Below are 12,788 nucleotides of genomic sequence, written 5' to 3' on the forward strand. Positions count from 1 at the left end.
ATAAAAAGCCAACGACATATTTGGCAAGTGCAAGCAGTTTAGGTTAGATAAGTGAAAGAAAATTATGTTTTAACCTAGCAATGGGTTAATAGTTATGAAAAGTTACCAAATGTCATTATAGTAGGAAGGTCTCCTGAAATATTACAGTCTAGACTATTCTGAAATCTCCGTTTTCACTGAACATACAGTATATACTGTATAGGGAATATACACAGAAATACGATATTGGTTTATTTTTCTGGCATCTACTCATTTTCAAAAATTAGTGTTATAGTTACTGTATATGTCTCCTTAATCGGAATTCCACCGATTCCAAGATTTTGAAGGCCTCATTAGACTAGTTTAATCTTTTGTCTTGTAGTAGCTCTTTGGAGATTGTCACTTGGTTATGAATCCGTCCCTTCTTGTGAGTAAGATGCTACTGATGAGCTGTGGATTTCTTGCAAAGAAGTGTTTCTTTTTTGTGGCCAGTCCAATCTCTGGGTTTTCTGCATGAAAGAGCACTGTATTCCAGACAGGTAGGATTTACTCTCACCACTCTCATTCTCGGGCCGTGTGAGCTGGACCCAGGAGCTCCTCAGGCAAATGAGATTTCGGCAAGGTTTGAATTTACTCATGCTGCTGACAGATTTACAGAATTGTGCCGGAAATAATACTGCAGGAAGGCACACAGACCTATCATTTCAAAGATAATAAACCTAGCTAGTAAAGGCCATTTATATGTTATTGTCAATAAGCTTAAAGAACGTTAGCAGAGATTCATTACTGGCATACTATATGTCTTTAGTTTTTTTGCCTGAATTTTGAACATTGCTTCTTGTGTAAAGATTTCATTTTTAATTTTGATTACACTTATTGAGAATAATAATGTTCCTAATAGACTTGTGATGTGGTCCAGTACAAAAGAGACTGGTGTCCTTGTTTCTACAGTATATCTAATAATTTTCAGTTAAGAATATAAATAGTAATATAAATTTAATATGAACATGTTAAAAATAATATTTACAGTATTTCTGAGCATATCTCATCATTTTAAACTTTGAACAAAAAGCGTAGTAATAGACTGTTTATTTAACCTAATTACAATATTTGACTTCTACAACATATTTTGCATTGCACAGATGAATCATTGTCATATTTGTTAGATCAAGGCTCCCTTTTGAAGATAATGTGACATTGAGGAGCTTTTGTGAATGAATGAAATGAAAGACTGAATAAACTTAGATGTCTGCCAAAAGAAGACATAAAAGCTCTGCACAAAAAGTAATATGCTTCATTTATAAAAGCTTAATTCTAATTTAGTTTATTAGCACATTATATAACTGGATTACTTTGAATATTCAACAGTCTTAGATAGCAGTGCAAAAGTTAAGTATTGAAAGAACTAGAATAAAGGAGTTTGCTGTCTTCTTGAATAAATTAGTGTCTTTAGTAGGATTTTTTAAAAGACTAGTATATTTGTTTTACATTTTTTATTTTTAAATGAATCCACCAAAACACAGTCCAATGGAATTGTAACAGTATCTTCTAAAAGCCACAACACTCTATAAATTCACCATGATGGGTTGAAAAAACTGTCAAATTTAATTTCCATTTTGTTATGAACTTTTTGTTATGCAGTATTTTTTGTACTGTATGTTTTCATAGGAAACCAAAGGGTATTCATCAAATAAAAACAGGCAATACATACTGATAGCTGGGTGACAGATAGGGAGAGAAATGAGTAAAACACCCAGCATGAGTCTACACCTTTATCAAATTATTAAAAAGCAAAGGCCTTACAGTGATAACCATTCTACTTTAACATAAAATATCATTCTATTTAAACACAAAGGTGAATGTTTTGTTTTCTTTGAAATCAGATTTACAGAGTTTATATTTTTAATTACTTTACAAATGTTAAGAACAGAGTGTCTGCAACTGGGTAATAAAGTTTAGTTTCTTTCTTTCATAACATTATCACACTAATATTACCATAATTTGAGCTTTAAGGGAGAAAAAAAAATCTACCTAGTTTTTCAGCCTGTGAATTCATGGATAATCCTTTAAATCTTTTGGGGACATGTAAATTGGTCAGGGAATGTGAATGAAAATGAATAAGATCCCACAAAACTGTGTTCAGCAAATTCCATAGAATATCTGGAGGGTAATGTCTCAAAATAAGTCTGTGCACCACATGAAATAACCTGTTAATCTTTTGAATACATTTACAGCTTTAAGTGCATTATTATATTCCAGAATCAAGCAATGAAACTGTAGCTCCCTAACTCTAATTTAACTTTCAATTCTAAAAGCTGTAAGCTACAACATAGTATATAAATATTAATAGATTTGCATGTTAGTGAATTCTCTGTAATTCCAAAGAACACTAAAATGCAAAAAAAAAATACTGTCTGTAGGTACTCATTCTTAAAAATAACATTCTTACTCATCTGTACCATACTCGAAGAAAAGATTTGTTGTTTTGAGTATATTTATTTTTTTAAAGGATGGTGTGAATTATTGCAGTATCTGTACAAAAGAGACAGTATCCTTATGATAGAGTGTTATTTTACAGGGCTAATAGGGTGCAAACAGCATACTGTACTGTACATCGATTCTTCAACAATATTCACTATTTTTTCTTTTTCTATGTTTTAAGAACATCGGTTGTGGGAGGCCCAAGCAGTAAACCCAGGACTTTCAAGATAAGGACAGCCATCACCTATCACCCTGAAGAACCTTTGCACCACCAACAGGAAAAATACCTTTCATGAGCTGGTGTAGCATGAATTACTACTTTATTGCAAATTAAATTATAAAAGTGGATCTTGTTTGACAAAGGTGTAGCCATCTGAGCACTTACTTTCCCAGTCAATATGAAAAGAAGAGTTTGAGCAGCTGCTGCAGACTGAACTTTCACTTGCTTGAAAATCACAAAAATTAGAAAAGTCTTTATTGTGCATTTGTTAGAAAATCTGTTCTTTGCATTTTAGTATGCTGTGGCACTATAGAATGCATTTAATTAAAAAACTGGCTAATATGATGACAAAAGGCAAAGAAAATCAGCTTATTGTAGGTATCAGCATACAAGTAATAATATATCTCATGGTTCTTGGTAACCTACGTCTAAGGCTAAATTTATTTGAATGCTACCTGGACTGAGTACAACCTCTCTGCTTTCCTTGGAAAATATCTTTCTGTTTCCTTGTAATAATCAATGGATGTCCTGCACAAACACAAACCCTTTGAGGCTACTTCAAGTTCTCCACAACACACTGGTACTGTGGATCCTCATTAAATACAGACTGGAGACTGATGTGTTTTTTATCATTTCCACGTATTGTTCCCTGTCAGCTTGGATTCTGGCTTAGGTATTTCAAAATAGAAATGACTTTGTCTCCTACATTGGCCATAATCTTATTCCTGGAAATAGCAGTAGTGAGCGCCAGTGAATGGTCTCATGATTATGGGTCCTGGACTGTTCAGACAACATCCTGCCGTTTGAAAGCCACGCTTTGGTAGTAGCTGCAAGTCTACACCGAGGTAGAAATAGACTCCACACTTCAAAAAGGAGCAGTCTGTCAGAGGCAACAAGTAGAAGGTTTAACAACCCCAAAACACCAAGAGGAAGGTAAGTTCCATCTCTTTCTTTTTCAATGGAATTGGAAAAGCATCAGTCAACTTCCTCAATAATGCCAAGGTTTTTCTCAGTATTATACAGTACATGCATTTCTGGTCTCTCCCAAACACTGCTTACATTTTATTCTTATACTTTAGATTATTAATCAAAATATGGCTTATAAGTCAGTTTTTCCTTTTTTACTTCCTGATTTGTGTGCCAATAACAGTTCCTGTTTTCACTCTTCTAACATTTATATGCCTTCCAAATGTTGCAATATCGACTATAACCTTTTTACAACATCATATTTGTTTTATTGTTCTAAAATGATTATTGCAAACCAAGTATTAAATAATGAATGGTGCTTTGCATGTAATTCTGTAAAACAGCCATATCTTTGGCATTAATGTAGCAATACATGTGCATAATATGCAATCCTTCACATACTCTACAACTGGAACATTTGTTTGTTGCATTTTATGCAGCGTGGTAAATTATTAGTTCAATATAAAACATGAACATTCATCAATTCAACAAATAGTTTTCAAAAATATATTAGAAATGTATTAATGTAGGCAATACAACTTTCCATCTGGGAAATGTCTTTATAGAACTTTTGACAGAGTCAATCTTAAATTTAATTTCTTGCTATGAGATAAAATAGTTTTTGTTTTATAACCAAGGATATTAACTAAACACTGGAAAATGCTTTTCATGTAAACTGATAGTGAATCAGAAATACCTCATGTCTACCTTTTACATTTTATTGGTTGATATTTTACCAAGGGGGCCTTTTACCAGCCTAAGTGAGAAATCAAAGTCAAAATTTGACACGTTCATACCTTAGGTCAAAGAGAACTGGAAGAAAGAAGTCTGTCTCTTTTGTTTTTTGTTTCTGGTTGACTTCAGGAATACATTCTCCTTCCTGCTGTGTTTGTTTGAAAAATGAATGAGCCTGTGTCAGTGTTGTAATTCCAAAGAGTCAACATTGTAAAGCAAAGCAAGGTATTTTGGAGGTTTTTTACACATTCAGCTCAGCTTTGAGCAGAGAGCAGGGAAATGTAAATGTTTTGGGATTTTAGATTGTTGTAAAACTGTGTTACTTAATAAGAAATGCATTATACATTTAAACAAAACTTTTCAATTGCATGTGATGTGTTTTTAACCTTATGGGAAAAACAATACACTGCATGAGATTTATTGAGACATCAAAGAATTTAATGTTTTTCTGTGCTAAAATGCCCATGCACATTGTTTCATTTAAACATTTGGATTACTATGACTTTTCATCACTTTGATGGGATATTGAAATGCACCACTTAAGGAATTCCTCTTCTTCATATGAAAGTTACCATATCTTGGCATGTTTCAGAAACCATTGTTTTATCAATGTCAGTCATGCCAGTTGTTGAGGATGTGGTCAATTATGTTAAGGTTTTAGGAAATAAATTTAGTTTAGATGTCTACAGGTTTCCAAAGTTTGAAATTAGCTGCTTTGGTGATGGTGATGTCTTTTTATACTGTAAAGATCGATAGTATAACATTATATCCTTTCAATAATATACTGTAGATACTATAGTGGTGGTTTTGCTTTTATTGCTTCTACAGTAAAAGTGCTTTCCACTAATGAAACCATTACAGTTATATGAATACAGTACAATGTTAAGATATATATAAAAAAAACATTTATAGCACGATGTTTCTATATTGCATTGGTCTGTGAAAATTGCAGACATCTCAACTTTTTATATTTAAATGTACACATGAATTGAACTCCCAGCTTCAATGCAGGTGTTGGACTATAATCAAATTTTGCTTTTTTAAACTGTTGTGTTTTTTATCCAGACTTCAGGTTACCTTCATCTGGAGGCTTATTTATGGTACTTTACTTTACACCTCAATTGTAAAATATGACAATACACACAAAAGATATACAGCAGCTTTTGTGAAAATAACTTTTTTCAAAACGTTTTTTTTTTTGCCAAATCCAATATTGAACAGCTTTGAGCTGCCTTAAGAATTTTCTATGCTCTATCAAGTGAGCAATTGACCTAGATGCGGTAAATCTTGAAAAGTGAATTAAACTTTAAGAGCAAAGAAGTGAAAAATATGTACTCCTCAAGAAGCATAGCAGATATTAGCTCATTTAGGATATGGAAGACCTATTGGGATGCAGATCTGATTGTGTCTGCACTTGCAGACCAGTATTTTGTGCTTGAGTGGACTGCATATGTAATATGAGGTATTGAGGTAATACGTTACCACAATTTTTAAAATCAGTGTTTTTCTTGTAAGTGGTTTTGAAGTTCGGGCAACCTGAAAACCGTTAAGTGGATTGGTGAAATGAGATTTGCTCATTTCAGTCTGCCTGTGGCTTTGAATATTTGAAAGAAACACAACAGGTTGAGATGAAAATCTCACTTGACCATACGGACATTTATCTTGCAAATGTCATGGAGGCAGTTTTATCCAATTTAAACATCTCATTCTTGAACAGAATTATGATTTGTTGAAGAAAGCACTGTGGCCAGAGGACTTAGAGTACATAGCGTTTGTTAACTTCTTTCCAGCTGAAACTTCTAAAATAAATACAGTACAGTACGTGCTATAAAATTTAAGAAACAGTCTTTCTTCTTCAAATTGAAATGTAGCTGGGGGTAGGAGACAAGATACTATTAAAATATAAATTCATGCTGATTTCTTTCTGAATAGTTGTAACAATTATTTTGTGAACATTACATGTCTTATGAATCTCCCCTTCATGTGCTCTTACATACAGTATATACAATACCCTGTATTCACTCACCTGATGAAATAAAAACATTTAACATCAAGTAACAGAGAGCTTTACAGACTGGATAATGTAATTTGCTTGAATTTAATTTTAAAAATGATATATAGTACAGTAATCTTAAATTAATACCAATTTAGTTGGTATGTTTTAATTACTCCTCTGGCAGGGATTCCACTCTAGTGTGCTATGCGGCTCTGGCAATTCGGAGGGGATGTTCAGTATGTGATTAGTCTGCATGTACTGTAGAATGCTCTAGGTCCTTCAGATTCTTTGGTTTTCATAAGTGAATTTCAGTCTTGAGTTAGAATCGCCAGTGTTCAATGGGCTTGAAGTCTGGAAATTGAAATGGCCAGTCGAGATAATTTATTTTCTGTGCAGTTAACCATTCCTTTGTCAGCTCTGATGTATACTTTGACTGGAATGCCCACTTCCTGACAGCGTGACCACTATGTGAGTAGCCTTAAATGTCTTAATAATGGACATAACAGCAGAAAATGATCAGTGATATGAATAAATCTGGACAGTAGTGTAAACAATTGTAATATTATTACACTAATATTGTAATAAATAGTGTAAAAAATGGCATTTTGGTCATTAAAGTATGGGTGTTAGTCTGGGTTAAATGTTGTCAAATTGGCAATGTGATTTATTGCAGGTGTGATCTTTCCAAAACATTGTTTCAGAAGAATTATCAAGTATACTAACAGATTGTTGCACTCAGGAGAATTTGTAAAAGTATTTTATTTGAAAATTTGAGGAAAAGGTATCAACAGATATAAATTATTAAATAGAATTTAATTTACAAATACTTGGCACTTAAATAACTAAATAGTAACATAGACTAACTACATGGATAATTTCATTTAATAAGTGCACTCTGGAAAAAATGTTTGAAAATACTCATGCTAACTAGATTTGAAAATTCATTCTTTGTGGTAATTAGGTTCTTATTTACTCCCCAAAAGATTAGAACAATCTGTAAAATGCCAATAAAAAGCTAACCTGCTGTTTATTTTAAGTGGCAAAATCATCAATCTCCTCTAAATAATTCAGACTAAATCAGCCTTAATTGATTACAGCCAAGAATAAAACAACACCCCATACTGTGACAAAGTACACTCAGAGTGACACTTATTTAGTCTTTTTAAAATGGGAAATGTAATATTTCAAAACAGAATAAATAAAATCAGAGACAATGCTGGTCATATTTCAAGTAAATTTTAAGTATTACGTTTAGATTTAGTAGTTTGGACAGTCGGTTTCATTTAGTACCCACATTGTTGTCGTTCTGAACTGCAAAGTAACTCCCATTCAGCCCACCGGACACAATTATAAGACATCAGTAATCACAAATGCCAAATCAAAGAGCAACATTCGCAATAATAACTAAAGTGTCCTGTGTATAAATGTCAGTCCATATTGACAGCTCCTTGTAAAAGTTTTATGGTAATCTATAGTTTTAATGGACAAGAAAGAAAAAGATCAGAATCTATTAATCTGTTGTGATTTAGGTTAAAATAACTTTTGCCAGGATTGAGTTATAAAAAACACCTAAGCAAAGAACTGCTTACTCATTCTCTGTGATTATAAAATAATAAATCCCAAAATCGAGTGCTGACCTAGAGTAGGTACCATGAAAGAATCATGTGTATGGTTTTGTCATTTTTTTATATGTTTCAGATTAAAACATTATATAATGTGAACAGTTTGATTTATGAGGTAGGTTTCTCTGCTTCCTTCCATTTCCTTTCATCCTGTAAAGTGTCACGGGGGAGCTGGAGCCTAGCCCGGTGAGCAATGGGTGCAAGGCGGGATACACCCTGGACAGGACGCCATCATGGGGCACACACAAACCCAAACACACACACTTTTCCAAGAAGCCAGTTAACCTACCAGGATGTCTTTGGATATTTGGAGGAAACTGTAGAGAGTTAAATCTATGCTATCTCTCACAGGTTTTCTTGGTCATACTGTAGCAGTTCAGTTTTATTTTGCAGATTCGTGCTGCAATTACATGAGATCACACCTCTGAAAGATGCTTCAGTAATGCAAATACCTGAGTAACAAGTGTACGCAGTGGAATGGCTGTGGTTTTCAGTACCTCTTACTCAGCAGCTGTTGGTTGTCTGTGTGTACTACAGCTAATAAATTGGAGCAAATTGTCACCTTCTCAGCCTGTTTGGGTCTTTTGGCAATGTCTATCCTTTAAATTACTGTATATTTGTATCAGAAGTTACTGTAAATATTAGACTCCTGTGGGTTTGACCTGTGGTAAAGTTCACAGGTGAGAACAGTGTACCATACTGCTTGTACGTAGTGAGGGACTCTGCTGTTAAGTGTCTAGGCTCTAAGCATTGCCTGGTCACTGCGTTCTGGTGGTGGCCTTCCATCACCAGCTCTAATGATCATGAATCCGATCATGTCTTCTTCTGGAAGCCTGTGTCCTCCACCGCCTATAGAAAGAAAACAAGTTGCCATGTTGCCAGGCAGCTCAGGCCTTTTAACAATGCGGATCGCTACTTTGTCTTGAGGTTCAGATAAACTAAAGACAGGAGCCACTACTGGGGTTTGACATTCTGCCTCTACTCTTCCAGTATTACAGTGATGCTAGTTGGATCTCCTGTATTACATAAGTTTTATACACTTTTCAATCTACGCGTCCCTTTCATTTTAAATTGAACTTCAGGTGATGCTTGAGATACAATTCAGTTCTTGACACTCCAAACTGTACTTTGTGATCTAAGCTTTAATGAGGTTCATTTGAGTACAGATTGGAGTGATATAGGAATTTCTAACTAACCTCTCCACCTGATCTGCTGTGTAGTGGGGCCACATGTCACCTGGGTGGGTTCTGAACTTCAGGGGTAGAGAGAGAGAGAATCTATTCCTCAATCTGCGAATCACTTAATTTGTATTTCGTGTTTATTTTAATGTAATAAATGCTTTGTTTTGTTTTTTGTTTTTACTAAATATATTGCTGCTTGGTCTACAGTATATCCAGTGGTATTCAGATGTTCTCTTCAAGTGTCATTTGTTTATAATCTAAGGTTACAGATTCATTCTGGAATATGCTTTTGCAGATCTTTGGCCTGGGGTTTTCAAGGCTTGCTTAAATTTCCTGTTTTTTACAGAATATTTTTGTAATTTCTCAAATTGCACATTTGCTTTACCTCTAAATATTTAAAGTTGCAGTAACTCTAGCTATAACAAATTGTTCCTCTCCTTTCTGACTGAATAAATTGGCTCTGTGTAACTCTATAACTTGACTTTTGAGCTGTGTGTTCTATTTATGTCTTGCCCATAGTGAAAGCCATTCATTTTCAATTTGTATGACAATAGCTGCTTGATGTTGATGATTACTCACCATTAGATTTCATTTTATATATAAAAATTATTCTGCATACTGTATATTTTACTTTGATTCATGTTCTTCACAATTAAAAAGAAATTATATCTGTCCACCTGTATACTGTATATTATATACAAATTACGACATCTGAGACAGTGATAAGATTGTTTGATTTGACAGCCAGGGTATGATCCCATTAATCCCATTTTTCAAGAAATACCTTCATTATAAAAATCATAATCACTGGCCAATTTAAAGAACTTCCTACTTTGTTTGGTACTGTCAAGCAGATTTCATATCTGCAGTTTGAATGACAGCAACTGTATTCTCTGCCTTGGAACTATAAGATTCAGTACCTGGCTTATGCTATGCTCCACTGATAGAGATCTGACCTCAGGAGAAGTGTACTTGATTGAGCTGCAAACATCACTTTATACACCGCTGCACCTGGTGTTATTCTAGTATCCCCTGTACAAAACCACAGGCTTGTCTATTTCATTATTTATACTGCATGCTGTGTCAAAAACAGAATGCTAGCTGATATAATATTTAACCAGTTTTTTATTCTTCTGCTTGGATAATGTTCAAATACCTAATTGAGTTGCTATTAATATCTGAAACATAAAAATCGATTATTTCAGTCTAAAAAAATGCAATCTTTGCTTTTCATCCTTGCTAGCCAGATCCAATAACATAATATCATTAAATTGCTTAATTTCCTGAAGAAAAAGATGCCAGTTTCAGGGTTAATCTAATACTTCCAGGGAAACGCTATAACATACCAAATCACAGAAAGGAGATTTTGAAATGATGTTCTTAATCTGATTGAAAATTGAAAGTGACTAACCATTATGCAATTTCACTGCTGTTGAATTCTACTTATGGTTATGTCACTGTCCACTGCTTTTCTTGTTTACATTATTGCCTGTTTTTGTTGGATAAGGACAAGTAAAATGCCTGTGTCCCATAAAGCTACAATAAATAAACTGGAGAGCATTTTCTGCCCTGGGAAGGCACCTAATATTTCTGTAGAGAGAGTCATGCCATGAAACCAAGACTCCTGCTGAGTGCAGCCCGCTGGAAAACTGGCAAGCTTCCATACCATTACTTTAGCTAAGTACTGTAGCACAGCAAGCTGGTGTACAGTAATTTTTTCTGGCAGATTTGGGATTGGCATATGATAAAACAATTACAATGCATGTGTGAAATGTATGTTTAAAGGTCTATATGCATATTCGACTTTTTATTCATACCAAACCAAATACAGTTGCAAGTTTAAATTATTGTATCGGTAATACAGTATATTATACAATTTACTTCCAGGTATTTTACCTGCATTACTTTTTTCAAAATGTTTATGTGGCATTTAGCATTTGTATGCCCTTACAGAAAGACCTTATTTTATGGAAGTGAGATATGAACCGTTTATGTGAGTTGTGCCTGGTAGCTGAGTTGACCTCTAGTCTGAATTTGGATTAGACCCTCTCAGTCCTCTGCACAATCCAAGTGATTCTTTTTTCATTAATAAGCCTTTTGATAATTATGAATGTATGAGTCTTGTAGACTCTGCACTTTGACAATAGGATTCTTTGAGCTGATCTAGTCTCTACCTTGTTAAAGGCACCAAGGTCTCAGTCTTACGAATACTATTAGAGAGGGCTTCTAGCATAACGTCCTCTGCAGTTCAAATAAAACAGTTTTTTGCTTAAAAAATGTAACAAGTTTTTTTTTGTTCTGCAATTTATGAATACTTTTTTATTTTAGTTTCTTTTTACATAGTGTTTATATTTTCATATTGTATTTGCTTTTTAAACTAAAAAAAACTTTTGGAAAAATCTGTTTTGCAGGATCAAATGACTGAATAATATTTTACTTTATCATAATACAATCACATTAACCGTTCATGCACATGTTACATATTAACGGTTTCTTCCATATCGATTCCACAAGCCACTGTCACCATGGATCTCAGATATGGATAAAAACTGTCAGAAGGTAAGTAGAAAGACTTTTTAAAAAGAAAATCTGACAATCATCATTAAGTTGTTATTGAGAAGTGATTGTTCATACATTTGAAGGCATTGCTCCTTTTTCATTTACAAAGAAGCTGAGTTTTCAAAAGTTTTTTGAAAATATTATGATATACCACCAAAATTCACATCCAGTTAGATTTTAAGCAATGTGAAATGAGAATTGTTTTACAGTACATACAGTACAGTTGACGTGAATATGTAGAAACAGTTTAGTTGCTGTTTAGTTTTTACTGATGTTGTTCTGGTGACACGTCAGTGATTTTACAAAATTTTGATTTGACACAGAATGACCACTCCCATTTTTCAGGTTCCAGGTGCCAAATCTTTGCATTAGTTCAAAAAGGTATATTGGCAAAGTGAGTTAATAAAATCATACTATGGTATATGCAGTACATTTATACGGCAACAGGCATCTTCTGACCACAATACTTATCATCAAGACAAAAGAAGCAAGTGCTGCTACAGCTGGACTGGAATGACGGTTGTATAGTTAGATATGACTGACATACATTCAGAACACAGCCGTACTGTGAAGAAAATCAGTGGAGTGTGCAGAGTATTGACAGGTGCATGTGTGCTCAGCATATGGGTGATTTTTTTATTTTTATTTGCAACTGAGGGGAAAAACTCTTGTTCAGTGTACAGCTGTCATTTTATATGGTTTGGGAGTAATTAAGATAATTTTTACATTTTAAGTATCTGATATTGTATGTAAAATTTCATCTTTTCTTGTTTTGCTATTATATAGTACCATCCATTAATATTTAGAAAAATAATTTAGCGTTTTTGGTTATCCAATGTAATGTAGGTAATTGATAAGAGACTTTATCTTTCATAACAATCCAGATCTCATAATAGCTTTATTGTAAAAAATGAAGGTCAGTATTTGTGTGTTTTTGGATAGTGACCAGTGCAGGGGACTATTATAATACCGCTGTATTCACATTCTGTACTTTTCCCAGGCATCTAAAAACCCTCTGCGTCCTTGTCACAAATCATTTCTCATGTTCC

The 12,788-nt window shown here is 33.8% G+C and overlaps 2 protein-coding genes across 2 annotated transcripts in view; one reads left to right on the forward strand and one right to left on the reverse strand.

The window, feature by feature from the left end:
• opcml (opioid binding protein/cell adhesion molecule-like) overlaps nt 1–12,788 on the reverse strand; it is a 583,981-nt gene that overhangs the window by 265,423 nt on the left and 305,770 nt on the right. The window lies entirely within an intron of this gene.
• The window catches only part of LOC107075678 (uncharacterized), a 686,550-nt gene that overhangs the window by 242,440 nt on the left and 431,322 nt on the right, over nt 1–12,788 (forward strand). The window contains exon 4 of the mRNA XM_069183079.1: nt 2,642–3,613. The gene's annotated coding sequence lies outside the window, so the exon portion shown is untranslated. The remainder of the gene's footprint in view (nt 1–2,641; nt 3,614–12,788) is intronic.

This window comes from Lepisosteus oculatus, chromosome 23 (assembly GCF_040954835.1).
Source record: "Lepisosteus oculatus isolate fLepOcu1 chromosome 23, fLepOcu1.hap2, whole genome shotgun sequence".
Lineage (NCBI taxonomy): Eukaryota > Metazoa > Chordata > Actinopteri > Semionotiformes > Lepisosteidae > Lepisosteus > Lepisosteus oculatus.